Below are 17,931 nucleotides of genomic sequence, written 5' to 3'. Positions count from 1 at the left end.
GGAGTTAGAGTTAAGTGACTTGAGATCAGATGTGAACTCAGGTCTTCCTGACTCCAGGCCCAGGGCTCTGTCCACTGCACAACCCAGCTGCCCCTATGGCTCTTCCACTATTGCCAGACTTTTTTGTATTTGGGTGTCATTGAGCAGGTACATAATGGAGAGTTAATAGCCAAGAAGGAAAACCTTTGAAGGTGTGTGTTATTTCCCAAGTAGGGTGGGTCTCTGACTCAAAGGTGCCTATTTTGAGATGATAAACCCATAATATAAATAGAGTTGAGATGGGGATTATTTACTGTACTCATGGCTGGAAGCTTGGATTTATAAATGTGAAGATATTATAAGATTATTCCATTGTTAACATATCTTCCCTGTGAAGTCTTGAGAACTGAACTAAGCTGTCTGCTAGCTTATAGGAATGAGTCCTAATTGTCCTATAGCTGGACTCATCTGTTATATGATATCTATGCCTTATGACAATTCTTACAGAACTGGGTTGGCCAAAACTGGTCTGAGCATTTTCTTACCACTAGGCAAAGTTTCATTGTGACTTCTGAGCCCATTGTACTAACAAGCCATTGAACTAATGTCTTGGCTGGAACAGGTCTTCTCCATAAAGTGAACCCCATGTTTTGTTTCTGGAGACCAGAGTCCTGGAAATGCTCACTCAGAAGTGAGGAGTGCTGATCTGCCTAGGGTTTGATTACATTTCCTAGAAGTACTTACAAAAGGCTTTCAGGTTGGTTGGTTGACACTCAGTTGCTCTGAATCTTGTCTTTGGTGAGAAATAACACAGTTTGATTGGGAAAAACATGAAGTCAAAAAGACGTGACTTTAAGTCTTAGTTTACTATTGATATTCATTGTATGAACCAGGCAGATCACTCAACCTCTGAGCTTCAAGTTGCTTATCCATAAAGTAAGGATATTAATACTTAAACTACCTGTCTCACAGAATCCTTGGGAGAAGCAAATGAGAGATCAGGTGTACAAAGCATTATACAAATGTGACCTTGGACAGATGATTTCATAGAATCTAGAGGTCATTTAGCAAGTTGCTGGAAGAACTAGAACCCAGAACTTGAGACTTCCATTCTAATTATCTTTCCACTACCCCTTGCTTTACCTGCTGTAAAACTATCAGATATTTTTGAAAGTCCTTTGAAAAGTGAAAACCAGCTCTTTCTGCCATCTTGCAGCGCTGCCACCATGGTGCACATGAATGTCCTGGCAGATGCTCTCAAAAGCATCAACAATGCAGAAAAGCGAGGAAAACGCCAGGTTCTCATTAGGCCGTGCTCTAAAGTAATTGTCCGGTTCTTAACTGTGATGATGAAGCATGGTTACATTGGCGAATTTGAGATCATTGATGATCACAGAGCAGGAAAAATTGTTGTGAATCTCACCAGCCGATTAAACAAGTGTGGTGTAATCAGCCCCAGATTTGATGTTCAATTGAAAGATCTGGAAAAGAGGCAGAATAATCTGCTACTATCCCATTAGTTTGGGTTTATTGTGCTTACAACCTCAGCTGGCATCATGGACTGTGAGGAAGCAAGATGAAAACACACAGGAGGAAAAATCCTGGGATTCCTTTTCTAAGGATGTAAAACATACATACAAATAAAATGCTCCAATGGAAAAAAAAAAAAAAAGAAAAGTGAAAACCACCAGGGAAAAACAAAATTTTATGTTTCTTTGGTTATTCCAGAGTTTCTGAAACATCTTTCCTTCTCCTTGCTAAACTAGTCTCACTATTCTTTCAACCTAATATTTACAGAGCTCCTGCTCACATCCTTATAAAATCTAAGGATGCTGGATGAACTAATATCTAAAGTCCCTTTTTGCTATTAAAATTATGAGTTTACTGATGTCTATCCAACCATTTGTTTTTCTGATCTTATTCTGTATCACCAAATTCACTTATTTCTTTAGCTCTGCAAAATATAAACATGTTATCAACTTATTCAGTGAAAGTAGATAATGTTTAATCTTCACAGTTCCTCGTATCTTCGTAGTTTCCTTTATGTTAATCATTGTCTGTATTGTCAGACTTAAGTTGTAAGCATTTAGGGGACAGGCATTGTTTCTTCTTCACTTGCTTTCTTCAGGGTCTAGATAGTTCCATACAGAGAAAGAAATTTAATAAATGGCTTCGGGCCATAATGATGAGTTTAGAGAATCTCTTGAGTTCGACAATCAACAATTCAAAAATTGAATTTTCTATGGAGAGTCTTAAAGAACAGAGTGTTTTACTTTTTGAAATTTGAAATGAAAGCAGTAAGTAGGGTTGTTAGAAAAGAGTGCTCACATCTGCTCTTTTCTTGGAAGAAAATGCCTTCTGTTGATGGCCCTCCCATCCCCTGAAGTCAGCTTTCTCTCTGATGATATGTTTTACCTTTCATAGGTGAGAAAATAAGCAAGTATGAAAATTTGTTATTTTTATTGAAGAAAAATACAAAGGATGGCTTTTCTAACAAAGCTCTACAAAACTCCAGGGCTTCCTTCCATTTGCTGCCAGATATTTGTTAACTCAACTGTTTGATAACAGTCATAGAAAAAAAAAAGGTCAGGCTTCTGGGTTTGTTCTAAGTGGATAATAAAAAGATTGTGGTTTTATAGCTATTACTTTTATTGGAGGAGAAAACAATGGAGTAGGACCAAGAGTGAGGAAAGTGGGTTTTTATAATTCCAAGGAGATTTTTTCCAGTTCCTACAACCCAAATGACAATCTCAGTGCTACAAGCTATCCTTAGCTGGTAAGCATTAGATCAAATCAAGTTAATTGAACAGATATCCAACTTTCAGTGGGCCACTTTTGTAGCCACTTTAAAATTGTGCAAAGTAGCTATTTTCCTGAGACTTCATGAACACATGTGTATGTGTCCTCAAGCACTAATCTGCTATAGAGAGTTTGCAAGGAATAATCAACCCCCAGCTATCTAAACTAATTCAAAATACTAGTGTTCTGGATTGTCTGAACCAGCACATGATTCAAGTAATTTATATTTAGCTTTGGAACACATGATATGATTTCTTTCAGCAGATTTGCTTTCCTAATTGTCTTGCTTAGAATAATACTATAAAATTAGTTTGTGTTTCATGAATAACCACAAGCTCAGAAATCTAGTGTGGGTGATCAGGTGAAAACCAGGCTGAGATAAAATCAAATCAACAAGTATTTATTAAGTACCTACAAAGTGCCAAGCACTGTGCTAAATTCTGGGAATACAAATGAAGGTGAAAGACAGTCCCTGCTCTCAAGAAGCTTACAATCTAATGAGAGATAACTACATGCAAACAAATATGTAAAAACAAGACATATACAGGATTAATTGGAGATAATCAATAGAGGGAAAGCACTACCACTAAGGAGGATTGAGAAAGACTTTTTACAGAAGACAGGATTTAGACGATACTTGCAGGAAGTCAGGAAGGAAAGTTAAGAGGTGGAGATGAGGAGGGAGGCAGTTCCAGGCATGGAAGATAGTGAGTGAAAATCCTCAGAGCTGGGAGATGGATTGTCTCCTACAAGAAAAAGTCAAGGAGGCCAGTGTCATCATATTGCAGAGTATGTAGTGGGTTAGAGGACAGAAGAAGGAAAAACCACCCAGCCTTGTGTTTTCCAGGAGTTCATAATTTTTCATAGAACATGGGTAAAATGGACCAAATAATTTTCCATTTTATCCTCTAACTTTACTGTAGAACTTGAGTGAAATGTGTTCAAGTGAAAAACGATCCTTCCATTATTAGTCTTTTACAATATGAGAAGACACAAATTTCAGAGCTCAATCAATCAACAAACATTTATTAACTGCTATCATGTGCTAGGCACTGGGGATATAGAGACAAAAATGAAATAGTCTCTGTGCTCAAGAGAAATAGTCTCTTATGCTCTATTGAGGAGATTGCATGAATATAAAGAAGTACATGCAAATTATATACAGGATCACTGCAATGTAAAATAAGGGAGGGAGGAAAGCACTAAGGGCAGAATTCCATACTGTTTTCCTACTTTGAAGCAACTCATGAGCAGTGTGTGGGTGGTGTGAGCTGCGGTATGGACAATGCAACTCCACTCTCATAGGATATTTCCTCATGTCCCCCAAACCCTCTGCATGCATGGAAGAGCAGAGACTGTTTTGTTCAGCCTCCTATTCCTTCGAGAGAATGAATGGCTTTGCCTTTGAATGTCTTCCTCCTTTAAGGATTCCTCAAAGTATCTCTCAACTCAGCACTCCTGGCCTGAAATGGTATCTGAGCTCTAAACGGATGGACAGCAGTTGACTCACCTTAGCTGAGTCATACTATCTTGGACAACCTATGAAACTGGGAGAGTATGTGTTTGCCCTTGATTGTCTGGTAGGAAGAATATTAAGCTGTGTTTGTGGCAGAATAGTAGAAGCAGCATGACTGATACCAGAATGGAAGGGCCAGACATGCAGCTTTGGACCAGCAGGTGTAGACTGGAAGTTAAATTTATAAAATGTAAATAAAGTCTTTCTCAGGGCTGAGACACTCCTGTGCAGTTGACATGTTGTTGTGTACCAAAAGAATTAGCTCTTAACTTTGCCAAAAAAAAAAAAAAACTTACTGTGAGGAAAATCACAGCAAAGAGCTCTTTTAGAGAAAGCAAGGAAGGGCAGAAAGAGGAAAGTCAGATTGAAAATATACTACAGATTCCCTAGTATTGCTCAATGAGTTTTCAGAATTTAGTTCTCTATAACCTCTAAAACCTTATAAAATAATATCAAAGTTTAAATTTAATGAAGATCAACTTAACATATTGTTTGTTTATTCAACAAAGATTCGTTATATACCTAATATGTGCAAGAAAACCTTCCAAGGCCTGTATGGGATCTAAAATTCTACACGAAGTTGTCTCTTCCTTAAAGGAATTAATAGAGTATTTCTTGTTGTTCAGTCATTTCTAACTCTTCATAACCCCATTTGGAGTTTTCATGGCACAGACACTGCAGTGGTTTGCTATTTCCTTCTCCAGTTCATCTTTTGGATGAAGAAACTGAGGCAAGCAGGGTTAAGTGACTGACCCAGGGTCATACAGCTAGTACATGTCTGTGACCAGATTTGAATTTAGGTCTTCCTAACTCCAGGCCCAGTGTTCTATCCACTGTGCCACCCAGCTACCCAATAGTCTAGTTGAGGAGATGACAAATATGCCAATATCTACAGAGTAATAGGTGCCATCTGAAAAGTACTCTTTTCTTCAGCTCTGACCAAATTTCTTAACCTTGTATTCTCACCTTATTTTCTTCATAATTATAGAATCATTGATCTTGCATAATAAAACATTTTAAATGAATACATTCTACTCTGATAATGAAATAGCTTTTGTAAAGATAACCAGCCCAGGAAACCTGGGATCCTCATCCTAGCTCTGCCAATAATTAGCTGGGTGACTTTGGACAGGTCACTTAACCTCTTTACAACTGGCTCATATGAACAATAAAGAGAGGGAATAGATAATGCCTACATTTCCTTCTGGTACTAAATACTTTTTGTGTACTTTTGTTCTTATGGATACATTTTGTTTCAGGAGGGCCTGGGTTCAGATTTCATCTCTGACCCTTGTACCTTAAACTCACCACCTTACAACTCAGCTTCCTAAACTATGGAAGGATCATAGGATGATAAGTCTAGGTCTGGAAGAGACCTCAATGTCCATCTAATCTGACACCCTCTTCTTCTTACCTAGAAGGGAACCAAGACTCAGAAAGGTTAAAGGATTTGGTACTTGTTAGCATTCTCTCCTTGAAATCATTTTAATGAGGTGGCTCAGTATAGAGAGACATGGACTTAGGAAATCCTGAATTCAAATGTGGTTTCAGATACTTGCTAGCTGTGTGACCCTGGGTAAGTTACTTAACTCTATCTGCCTCAGTTTCCTAATCTGTAAAATGGAGGTGATAATAGCACCTATCTCCCAGGGGTGTTATGAAGTTCTTTGCACACCTTAAAATTATATATTGCTGCTACTGCTGCTGCTTCTCCTAACTCCTACTATTACTACTACTATTAACTACTATCATTAATACTGCTGCTAACACTGCTACTACTACCACCACTGCTACTCATATATACTTTGTATCTATATACTTGTATACATGTTGTATCCTCTGAGTTGAATGGTGGTTCCTTGAGGAGAGAGACACTTTTATTTTTACCTTTATATCCTCATCCTCTAGCACGGTGCCATACACTTGTTGGATACATAATAAACACATGTTGAATTTACTGAAATTGGACACAAATATCTGAGTTTTCTTTGATATAATTTAACTTTGTAAAATCCCAGGTCGATTTCTCTATACTCAAACCTTTAGAATCTGCTATTGGCTTCATCTCCTACTGATGACTAGGGCTGATGTTTTTTTTTTAATTTATTTTTTTAAGACTGACATTTAACAATTGTTCAAATCCCTGAGTGAAACTATTTGGCTGTCCTCAATTGTTTCTGGGGTGGGAAGCTTAGAGAGGAAAGATCAAGTCCAGCAGCAGCAGGAAGGGACATCAGACAAGGATGTTTTCAGAGGCAAGCTGTGCTTGCCTTAACTGCTTATTATATTGCTTCCCACCCTGAAGGCTTCCTAAAGCCCAGGGAAGAGAAAACAGAGTCTGATAGAGAGAACACAGGACTGAAACATCTGTAAAATAATGCTTCTAGTCATAGGAAACCCTTAAAGTAGAGGAATGTTACCAGACAGAAATATGTTAAGTCTTGTACGTGTCTTCAGGGTTCCAGAACATGGACCTAAAAAGGTGAAAAAAATAAAGCCATGTATTAATTACAAAGAGGACAGAATATTTACACACAGAGCATTGAATGTCTACTATGTGCAAGAGGTAAACTGGGAGATGGGGAGGAGTGGGTGTGGAAAACATGTTAGCTATTCTCAGGGAAGAAATAGAATCAGAGTCAGAATTTTTGAGCTGGAAAGATTTTTAGAGAAACAGATGAAATGACAGCAGTTGGAATTTGATTATATTGAAACAACCCTTTTACTACAACATGTATACAAAGTTATTTTAGTGTTTTTAGTTTTAAAAAATGCCTTCTGCATATTTTCTAGAAACAATTTACTAAGACACTGTTTGGGCATCATGGAATTAAGGGGTCTTGTCCAGCTGTGTGATTGTAATACACACCAAAAAATGCATTTAATTATGCCTCATAACCAATAGAAGATGTCTGTTGGTAATTAGTTTGTCTTCCATCAGAGCAGCTGGCATAGAAGAAATCCTTGTGGATTGCTGTTATTGTACATTCCTGGCTCCAACTTGCTGTTGTGTTGGAAAGGAGACCAGGAATGAGATCATGTTAGAGGAAACCTTACCTTTTTGCACTCACACAAGAAGAAAACATTTATCTAATTTGGATTGGGTTTCAAGGGTGTTGAACTAGAAGGCAAATATTTATCTTTTGGTGTTAGGAAAGGAAAGGATACAAAAAAAATAATGAAAACAAAGTTGGGTTGGAAAGTGAACTAGATTGGGCCAAATAATTAATTTCTCATTCCCATTTCCCTATTCCCAAGATAATGTAGATATTTTAACCTAAACTGTCTCACATTTTATCCTCTTATGAAGATATATGTAACTGAATTCCTTTAGTTTCCACATGGTCTTTCTCTCCCTCACCCAATTTCCCGAAGTCTCCTTAAGATTCCTTTCAGAGTAGAAATGTTTGGGAAAGACAGATCCTTTAACAGTAGGCTTTTCCTCCTCGGTGACAATATTCATTTCATCTATCTCTATGACTTTTCACTTAAGCTAAATATAGATATAAGTAACATAGACTTTTTGTTGCATTGATTTATTCTTCTTCTCCTCCCTATTACATACAACTTTAAAAATTTAATTCCTCAATTACATACAACTTTTTAAAAATATTTTTAAATTTTATTTTAATTTATGGAATAAAACAAGCATTTCCATAACATAGCATAATGAAAAAAAAGATCTATTATACTTTACATTTATGTATCACATAATCTTCTTTATCTGAACTTAATCAGGCCCCTACCTAAACTGCACACTCACTCAGTGTTCCTTGGGCCTCTATTCTAACAGGTTTCCTGATGAAAAATTGTATTTTCTATATATACATATTATTATTTTACCTTATTTACATGTAACTGGGTAATGAGATATAAAGGCACTAGGGCATAGAGATTCATCGTGCCCTACTGGAAAGTCAGAAGGGGGTGGGGGAAGATATGGGAGAGAGCAGATTGGGGGAGGGGATATTCAGTGGGATTGCTGTTTTAGGGTGTGGGTAGGGGAAAATGGGGAGAAAATTTGTAACTCAAAATCTTGTGTAAATGAATGATGTAAACTAAAAAATAAGAAAGAGAGAAAAATTATATTTTCTCTTCTCAAAAAGCAGTGTTAGTTTTGTGTATGTTTTTTTAAAGTCACTTTTCCCTAGTTGACACTCTGCAGTCATTTGAATGGAGTACAACTGTGAGGAAAATGTCTTTGATGATCAGACTTTCATCCTTCCCCTGATCTGTTGTTGGGCCTTGCTGACATTTTAGATACAAATATTTAGGACATTCTTATGATTTACAAAGAAAGTCTGCCAGCCAGACCACTCTTCAGGAGAGTCAAGTAACCTTTTCTACTCACCTGTCCCAATCATACCTCACCTGATATAAGCAACTAATTTGCAAGGCTAATGGACCTAAGTATATTCAGTGCTTTATTCCCATGAGGTCTTCCCTGAGCAGGCTGAGTCGGGGCTGGACTCATAATTTCTCAATGACATACCTTTCTGCCTCTCAGCATTTCTTCTATAATTCCCCCACCCACCAGAATTTCTACCTATCAGGATCTTGCCTATTTTTCAAGGTCTGTCTATAGCGCCCCTTCTGTTATGAGCCTTTCCTAATTCACCCAGACAGGTTTTCTATTTCTCTTCTCAATATGATACAGAAGAAAGAGTACTAGATTCTCTTTTTAAAATTTATTTATTTACTTCTGGTTTATAACATTCAGTTCTACAATCCCTTGAGTAAGAGAACTAGATTCTGAGTTGGGGTCCTCTGTTCTAATTTTTACTCTGCAACATACTGCCACTGTGGACCTATGAAATCACCTTCCCTCTCTGGACCATAGTTTTCTTTTCTATAAAGAGATTAGACTCTTGATCTCCAAAGTCCCTTCTAGCTCCATCTTTTTCTGTTCTGATCACTACACAGATTAATGAATCACATTTTCTCTCTAATGACATCTATCAAATGTCACCTTATATTATGGCTGTTTATATATTTGTCTTCATCTTCTCTCCTTCTCTTTTCCCTCTACTAATTCAGTTGTAAAATATTTAGTGGACAGGGAATGCATCTTATTCATCTTCATAACCCTCTTGGTACATAGTAAAGGTTACAACTACTAGACATTCATCACACATCACTTGAACTGAGATGAGTTGAGAAATAAATCTTCATGATAATTAGGGGAAAGAGATTGTTTGGAAACCATCAAAGCCACTGAATTTCTTCTTGAACCTTTAAGGGAGTACTGGTATCAAGTGCTGAGAAGAATGTGAAAGCATCAGTTGCCCTTATATCTGAGGAGTAGATTGATGGCTACATTTCTTAATTCAGGAGAAAACATTTTTGAGAGCTGAGGAAATAATTTAAAATCTTTCTCACATTTAGCCCTTAGCTCCTTTGTTGAATCCAATTAAAAGTAGGCCAAATAGGACCCTGCTATGTCTGTCTATCCCACACATGTTTCAGGACTGAGAGGTGCATCATTTATATTTAATTTAGTGCTCTTTAGTAGTATAAAGGTGACTAGCAAAAATGGTGAAGTAAAAGGATTGAGGGCAACTAGCTGCTGCCATAGATTGAGTGTTGAGCCTTGCATCAGGAAGACCTGAGTTCAAATCCAGCCTCAGACATTCACTAGCTATGTGACCCTGGACAAGTCACTTAATCCTGCCTGCCTCAGTTTCTTCATTTGTAAAATGAGCTGAAGAAAGAATTGTTAAGTTGCTCCAGTAGCTTGACCAAGAAAAACCCAAATAGAGTCATAAAGAGTTGGACACAACTGAAGAAAACAATAAGAAGGGCATTGAAGAAAGAGTATTGAAAATAGCTCCATAGAACTATTGAGCCCAGAAATAATGAATACCTGATGTGTTTAATCTAAGAAGTCTTTAGTCAGGGGCTGCTTTATAGAAAAATCCTTCATTCCCCATAAGGTTAGAAAAACATTTTGTGAATTCTTTTAATTTTTTTTTTAATTTAATTCTCCTAGATTCCTCTCAGATTAAAAATGTATTACAGACTTCCCACCTGCATTGTGAGGGCCACCACTAATTGAAAGAATATGAGATTTTTCCTTTAACTAATCAACCTGAATTAAAGGCAGATCATTATTTTTAAACTCAGTACTGATTTTTAGGGAAAGTATGCATGCCAGAGAAAGCCTTGGTTTTTAACATTGTTCATTCATTCATCCAGTGAAGTGCAGCCCATTGTGCTAGACATTGGGAGAAAGAGATAAATAAATCCCTCTAGGTCATCTGAAGTGGGTCAGCATGGGTAAAAACTATGTTTTCTACTCTGTGTTCCTCTCTTACCACACCACCTCACACTGGGCACATAAGAGGAACATTGATTTTGATCTGGAAAGGGCCTTCATAGGTCATTTAGTCCAATCCCCTTTTTAGAGATAAGGAACCTGAGACCCAGTGATTTGCCCAAGGTCACACAGGTAGGCAGTACATGGTAGATCTTAGGTTTGTACCTAAATGACTACAAATCCCATGCTCTTGATATTGTACTTTGAAAATCCTTGCCAGTTGACTGATTATTGATTGATTCAGGTGCTTTCAAAGCAAGGGCTCTATTAACATTTCAATGTGATTATTTTTGAACAAATTTTATCCTTAATAACCAGTCCTCTCTCATAAAATTTGGCAAACTATGTAAGGCAACCTATTAAGAAACAACCTCCTCAATCCCTTTTGCTTTGCTCCCAGTCATTTCATTAATGATTTTATCCAGATTCCTAGAATTTCAGTAACATGAGAGATCCTAATAATCTAGTAAAGACTAACATAGTTTTCTGAGACTATTCAATTGAACAGTAGATGAAAGAGTGCTTGGATGGCTCCCCTGGCCTATCCCCAACATACTGTTTGATGCGGCACTGTATAAAAGAAAGGACTCAGGACTTGGAGTCACAGGATCAGGCTTTAAATCCTGGCTCTTCCACTTACTACCTGAATGACCTGTATAGCTGACTCTTTGGATCTTCGTTTCCTTATCTGTGAGATGAAGGCATTGTCTTTCTAAGGTCCTTCCAATTTAAATCTGTCATCCTTGTGAAAGTTGCCCTTTGTCTGTGACTCAATTTCATTTGCACAATGGGATAATGATACCTAGTGAGCAAAGGAAACACGAAAGAGAGTAACAAGCTAATGATTTTAAAAATCAGTTTTAAAGTGTACAGAATTCATAGAAATGCTAACATTAAATCAGTTACTGTTTAATGATGGCCAGGTTCTCCTCTTATTGAAGGATGTCCTACCTTGACTGTCTCCTGCTACTTTACATGGCATGACCAAGAAAACTAAATCCAGTTAGTATGGGATGGAGATATAGATGTCATTCATTTAGCCTAAAAAATAGGCCAGATCATTAGCCACACATATCTGAGGTTTCCCTATAAACTTGGTCTGTAAGTTGGTAAGGCAACCTGAATTGTGGATCAGTTACCTACAGTATAAAATGGAAACTTCTTTAGAGCGGGGTGGTAGAATTTTTTGTTTCTCCGGTAGCTAGCATAATGCCCAGCATAAGTGCTTAAAAATGGATTGATTGATTGATTGAATGAGTGGAACTTAATAACTTTTTGTTGAATGAATGAATGGATGAACAAATATTTGTGGTGGAATTGGGGGTAATGGAGAGGAAAATTTCTCATGTCCTGCTGGATAGATCTTCTAAAAATGCAGAGAGAGAGAGAGACATCACACACATATGCTTCTAATCAATAGTCTTGTTGGCTCTGAGCACATTGAATTGAAAGGATTCTGAGCTGTACTGTTTCTTGGATCATAGTTTTAAAGATATTAGCTCAGTTAGCACTAGGAAATGTTTTGCATTAAGATGTGTGTGTGTATACATATATACATACACATCTTAATATATAAACACATATATTAATGTGTATTAATAATTATATAGAAATCTCTGTATAGCATTTAATAGAGATTGTGCCCTGTGACTGAATCAGATTTCTAGGGATTCTGCATGACCACTTTCTCATGTAAAATGACAAGAGTGCATCTGAGTTTGTACACTTAGTAAATTGAAAGCATGAGAGAGAACTGGAACCATCTATGAAAAACACATGTGGATTTACTCTGTTGTGTTTCCTTTCCTTTCTCATTTTACCTTCTTTATTCCCATCACAATCCAGAAATTGGCATTTTGCCTTTTTTTAAAAACTTTGAACAGCTGGTCAAAAGTATTGAAGCAGGGAAATGCTAATTTGTCTCTGTCTTAGCCATATTGTGTACATCTTTCCTTACTCAGGACAATCTATGCTCCACTGGGACACAAGAAACTTCTTTGAAATAGAACCTAGTGGCATTAGAGCAGGTTTGTGATCAGTGTGTCCATAGGTCTTCCTTCAGTCCTTCCTCATTGCAGGATGTCAGGATCTGCAGTAACACCAACTATGCTTTGTGAGGGCTGCTGGAGGACACTTAGTTCTCTACCTGCACCTAGGGTATGGAGTTAGTCACTTGAGCTAGGACACTGTGTCATCTCATCCCTGCCTGTCTATGTGTGTATTTGCATGTGTGTGTGTTACATCAGGGAGACAGCATCCTAGAAAAAGTGAATGTTGAACTTGAGGATCAAGCCAGGCCAGTTGGAGTGGAAACCTCTCCCACTCAGAGAAAAAGACTCATATGAATGACAGAAAGCTGAGTCAACTTCTATACAGCCCTCCTGCAGGAGGAAATTAAGGAGCTTTCCCACGTGTGCCCTACCCATCCCATCCCTGTACCCACCTGTTTTAACAATCTGTCTTTGTTACTCCCTTTTCCTCAGGGACATTGTGTGTGTGTGTGTGTGTGTGCGTGCGTGCGTGCGTGTGTGTGCTCGTGTGTGTGGTGGACGCACATGCAGGAGAGCCACTCTACCCAGTCCATCTTTTTGTTGCCTTTACTCCCACCCCCCAACAGACCAAAATTTTTCTCCTTCCCCATTCCAGATTTTATTGAATCCTTCTGGAGGATCAGGGAGGTAAGTGGTCACCAAGCTAAGATGGGAAGAAAAAAAGTCAAATATTTAAATAATGGTTTAATATATCACTATATGTTTTTTTCTTCCATTTTCTAAAAGCAAGTTTTAGGGTCTATGATCTCATAGTATCACAGATTTAGGGCTGGAAGGGTCTTCAGGGGTCATCTAGTCCAAACCCTGTGTTTCCTCGAAATAGAATGAGTAGAGATCCAAAGCTCTCCACACCCTCTCATTCCATTCAATTCTTAATCCTGTTCTTCCATAAACACTCCAGAAAAGAAGCACTCAGTGAATGAATTAGGCCCTTCCTCTTGCTCTTTACTATCCCGATAGTGGCTGTACGTAGGTGGCACAGTGAATAAAGTGCTAGACCTGGAGTCAGGAAGACTCATCTTTGTGAGTTCAAATCTGACCTCAGATACTTACTAGCTTTGTGACCCTGGGCAAGTCAGTTAACCCTTTTTGCCTCAGTTTCCTCATCTGGAAAATGAACTGGAGGAGGAAATGGCAAACCCCTCCAATATCTTTGTTAAGAAAGGGATGAGATGACACAGTGCCCTAGCTCAAGTGACTACTCTATACCCTAGGTACAGGTAGAGAACTAAGTATCTTCCAGCAGCCCTCACAAAGCATAGTTGGTGTTACTGCAGACCCCAAATGGGGTCACAAAGAGTCAGACAAGACTGAAACAAGTGAATAGCAACAAAGTGACCATGAAGCCTCTATGCTGCTCTTTTTTTTCTTCCATTCTCACTACCTGCTTGACTTTTCCAATCATTGATGTCCTTGGAACAAAATGGAAAGGCATTTATGAAGCAGGAAGGAAGGAATGAGCACTTATTAATCTCCTACTATGTTCCAGACACTTACAGATATTATCTCATTTGATCCTCAGAAAAACCCTGAAGGTAGGTGCCTTTATTATCCCCATTATCCCCACTTGGGGACACTGAGGCAGAGGTTAAATTATTTGCCCTGGGTCACCCAGCTAGTAAGTGCCTGAGGCTAGATTTGGACTTTCAGAACTTCCCCACTTCAGGACCAGCACTTTCTCCACTGTTCCACCTAGTTTACCATACTTACTGTGTGCCAATCCACTGTGCAAAGTGCTGGGAATACAAGTAGGAAAACAAGATAGTTCCTGCTCTTGGGCCATTGAAATTCTAATCAGGGGTAAAAACATGTAGGAAGGTTCAGCTGAAAGGCTGATGAGAAAACTCAGCTGTCTTTGGGTTGCAGGGCAAGACTGAGGGCAATGCCCTCAAGATTGGGTTGGCATAGAAGTAATTCTGGAATGCTAAGATCCCAGATTCAAGGAAGTGGATTCAAGAAAATTCAAAGAAGCAATGGCAAGGTTAGATGATCAAGTCCCATGGTCTCCCATCTTATTGCAAGAATTGGAACTACCAACTCCCTGTTCATTCAAGCAGTGGGAATACTATGTCTCTAGCCAATGACTGCTGGGAATCAGGTAGTGGTCCAGAAAGGGCTTTGAATTACCTTTCTTTGAGTTGGGAATGGGAATGGAGATAGTCAGCATCCATCCAAAAGTCTGAAACCTGAGAATACTGAGCAGTAGAGACTGGGGGAGGAAAGGAGAAGGTCTCCCTCTTTTAATTCTCTGGTCCTTCAGGGACCTGTTGCATCTGGATAGCTCACACAGTGGAAGGCATCACCCTTGATGAAATAATATACCTTTTACATCACTTTAACACATTATTATTGTCAACACACTATAGCTCACTTAGATCTTCACTGCATTCCTAGTGTGTGCAGCTCTCAGTCCTCTAAGGGAAATGCTGTGGTGCAATGGATTTGGAGTCAAAAGATCTGGTAGATTCAAATCTCAATTTACTGCTTGAGTGACCTTTAGCAAGTCACTTCATTTCTCTTGGCCTTAAATTTCTCATCTATAAAATGAGAAACTTTAAATGATCTCTATGATATCTTCCAACCCTTAGATCCTATGAAATTTTGATATGGGATTTATTATTTAAATCATATAGCATGGAGAATACTGGCTTGAGCAGTTTTGTATTAGGGCATGATTGGACATGCATTACTTTAAATTGATCAGTACATCAAAAAAAAAAAAAAGGCTGAAAATATGTACAATGTACAACTGTGGACCTACCATCTCTGCAAAGGAGGAGGTCAGGAGTGCTTTTAAGCCAGGCTTATTCTTTGGCATTTTACTTTTGATTTTGTGCATTTGTGGTTCTTTCCATTTACATTGTTGTGGATATTGTTTTCTTCGCAATGCTTACTTCATTCTACATTAATTCATATAGATCTTTCCATGTTTCTCTGTGTCTTTCAAATTTATTGTCTCTTATAGCACAGTATTATGCTGTTATATTCATGAATCATAATTTGTTTAGCCATTCTCCCATACTTTTATCTTCTTCTTCTTTTTTTTTTTTTGGAGGCAATTAGGGTTAAGTGACTTGCCCAGGGCTACACAGCTAGTAAATGTCTGAAGCCAGATTTGAACTCAGACTCTCCTGAGTCTGCAGCCAGTGCTCTATCAGACACTGTGCCATCTAGCTGCCCCCCAATGTTTTCTTAAATGCCATTGTGATCCTCCCACATAATCTGCTGAATAGTAAGATTAGAGGAGAGCAAATGTGGTGTCTCCACTCACACTTCTGGTAAACTGGATCAGTAAATCTATTCTCTTTCACATCTATTAGTTATTTTAATATGCATACAGAAACACTTTGAGGTGTTTTGGGGATGATCTTGCTCAATTGAATTTTAGACTAAATGCTCTTTATTATGCTCATTTCCTCCTCTGCTGTGTTTTATGTACTATGAGGTAGTAATGGATGTCATCTTCCATAATGCTTCTTGGTAATTTTTTCTTAAATAGTTCATACTCTAAAATGAAAGTCACTTTTGGTAACCTTATCTTTCTGCTTGATTAAGAGAAAAAATGCCTGCTGGCTAAGGGAATTTCTGGACTTTTTCTACCTTATCATTGCGGGTAGTATTTTGTTTCAGTTTAAATTTTCTAAGAAATGGTGATAGTCAATATTTTTTGTTTTTCCTATTTTCAGAGTAGACAACTTGTTTTAACAGATTGGTTAGAGCTACTATAATATATTACAAGTAGTGTCTTCTCATTGTTTTCCTTCCTATTTGGTATTATCTGACCTTTACTCTAACCAGTCCATGACCTGACTACACAGAGAACTGACTCAATTGGCTTCTAACATCTGTAACTACTTATTTCCTGTTTATTAAGACAATAGTCACTTTCAATTTTTGTAATGTTGTTAGGTGCTCCCAATCTCTAGCATCCTCCAACTCTTTTCTTGGAAGTAATATTCATGATGAACAGGTATAAAATAGTCTACTTGTCTGAGTGAACAGGTCTGAATAGTTTACAAGCCTTTGATCTCAAATATTCCACCAAATTTCTCAGCAGTTATTCCCATTCTTCTCTATACTCACCTTTACATTGAAGTAAGAAATATCAGGACTGCTGAAAAATGAATCAAAAGAGATTTTTATTTAGTCTGGAGGACCCTGTCAGGTTCCCCAGAAAGTCCTACCAACTGTGTAGTTTTGGACAAGTTATAGAACATCTCCAAGCCCTAATAATCTCTAAAAACTAAAAATTAAAGACCAGGAGTCAAACTGCATTGGTAGAGAGAGTATCCTTAGCAGAAGTTCTCTACATCAGTAAAATCACAGATGTAATTTACAAAAAAAAAAAAAATTTAATTCCTTACTTATGTGACCTGGAGCAAGTTAATTAACCTCCTGGGACCTATTTTCCTCGTGCAAAAAAAAAAAGTAAAGAGTCAAACGATGATCTCTGATAGCCCTTCAACCTCAAAACTTATGACTCTCTGATCCTAATTATCTTCAGTTCCACTCAACTTCAAGGTACTTTGCTATCTACATATTTGGGTATTAAAAAGATGAGAAAACAAAAGAATTACTGTCTCCTTAGGGAGCTTCCATTCTAATGTGAGGATATAATATATAGATAGATAAATAATACAAAGTAACACAAAGAGGTTTTGCGTTTTGTTTTGGTTTATTTTTTTTTTTGAGAGGGAAAAAATCATGAAGATGGGAATGTGTAACCAAAATGGATATCTTCTTGGTTGGCTGTTTGGTCTCACTCTTCATGAACACTAAGGCAAAGCGAATCTCTTATGATATAATGCTTCTCATTATCTTTGGATTCACAGAGAAACTGCTAATTCCTTTATTTGCCTCTCTAAAGAGAAAGAACCTCTTTCCATTGAACTGTGACTTTTTTTTTCTTATGGTTGCATTCAGAGGAAGAACGGTAATATGGAAATGGATCACTTCCTATAGTAGGGCATCAAGTTAGTGAGTACTAGACAGAGTTCACACAAGAAGGATACTAATTATACTAATTAATTTGATGTTTCTGTTTTTGATCCCCTTGACATTCTGGCAAAGCCTGGCTTCTCAAAATGTTTTTAAGTGAATAAAATAAAATACATATGATTACAAAAGAAACAACTGAAATGCAATTGTCCAATTTTTTTTGGGGGGGGGGGGGAAGCAAGTACCATACCCCAGGTTGAGAATTCCTGCTGTTGTCCAACCTCCTCATTTTGCAGGAAGAAAATGAAGCCCAGAGAGATGATTTAACTTAC

The 17,931-nt window shown here is 37.8% G+C and overlaps 1 protein-coding gene and 1 pseudogene across 1 annotated transcript in view; both read left to right on the top strand.

Annotated features, from left to right (window-relative positions):
* The window catches only part of ABLIM1 (actin binding LIM protein 1), a 284,912-nt gene that overhangs the window by 194,153 nt on the left and 72,828 nt on the right, over positions 1-17,931 (top strand). The window lies entirely within an intron of this gene.
* Positions 263-16,297, top strand: LOC138169508 (small ribosomal subunit protein uS8-like; annotated as a pseudogene).

The sequence above is a fragment of the Petaurus breviceps genome, unplaced genomic scaffold, assembly GCF_028583685.1.
Source record: "Petaurus breviceps papuanus isolate PSGF00001 unplaced genomic scaffold, PetGlider_PUasm1.0 37, whole genome shotgun sequence".
Classification (NCBI taxonomy): Eukaryota; Metazoa; Chordata; class Mammalia; order Diprotodontia; family Petauridae; genus Petaurus; species Petaurus breviceps.
The sequence above is the reverse complement of the archived record's forward strand: the minus strand, read 5'-3'. Positions and strand labels throughout refer to the sequence as shown.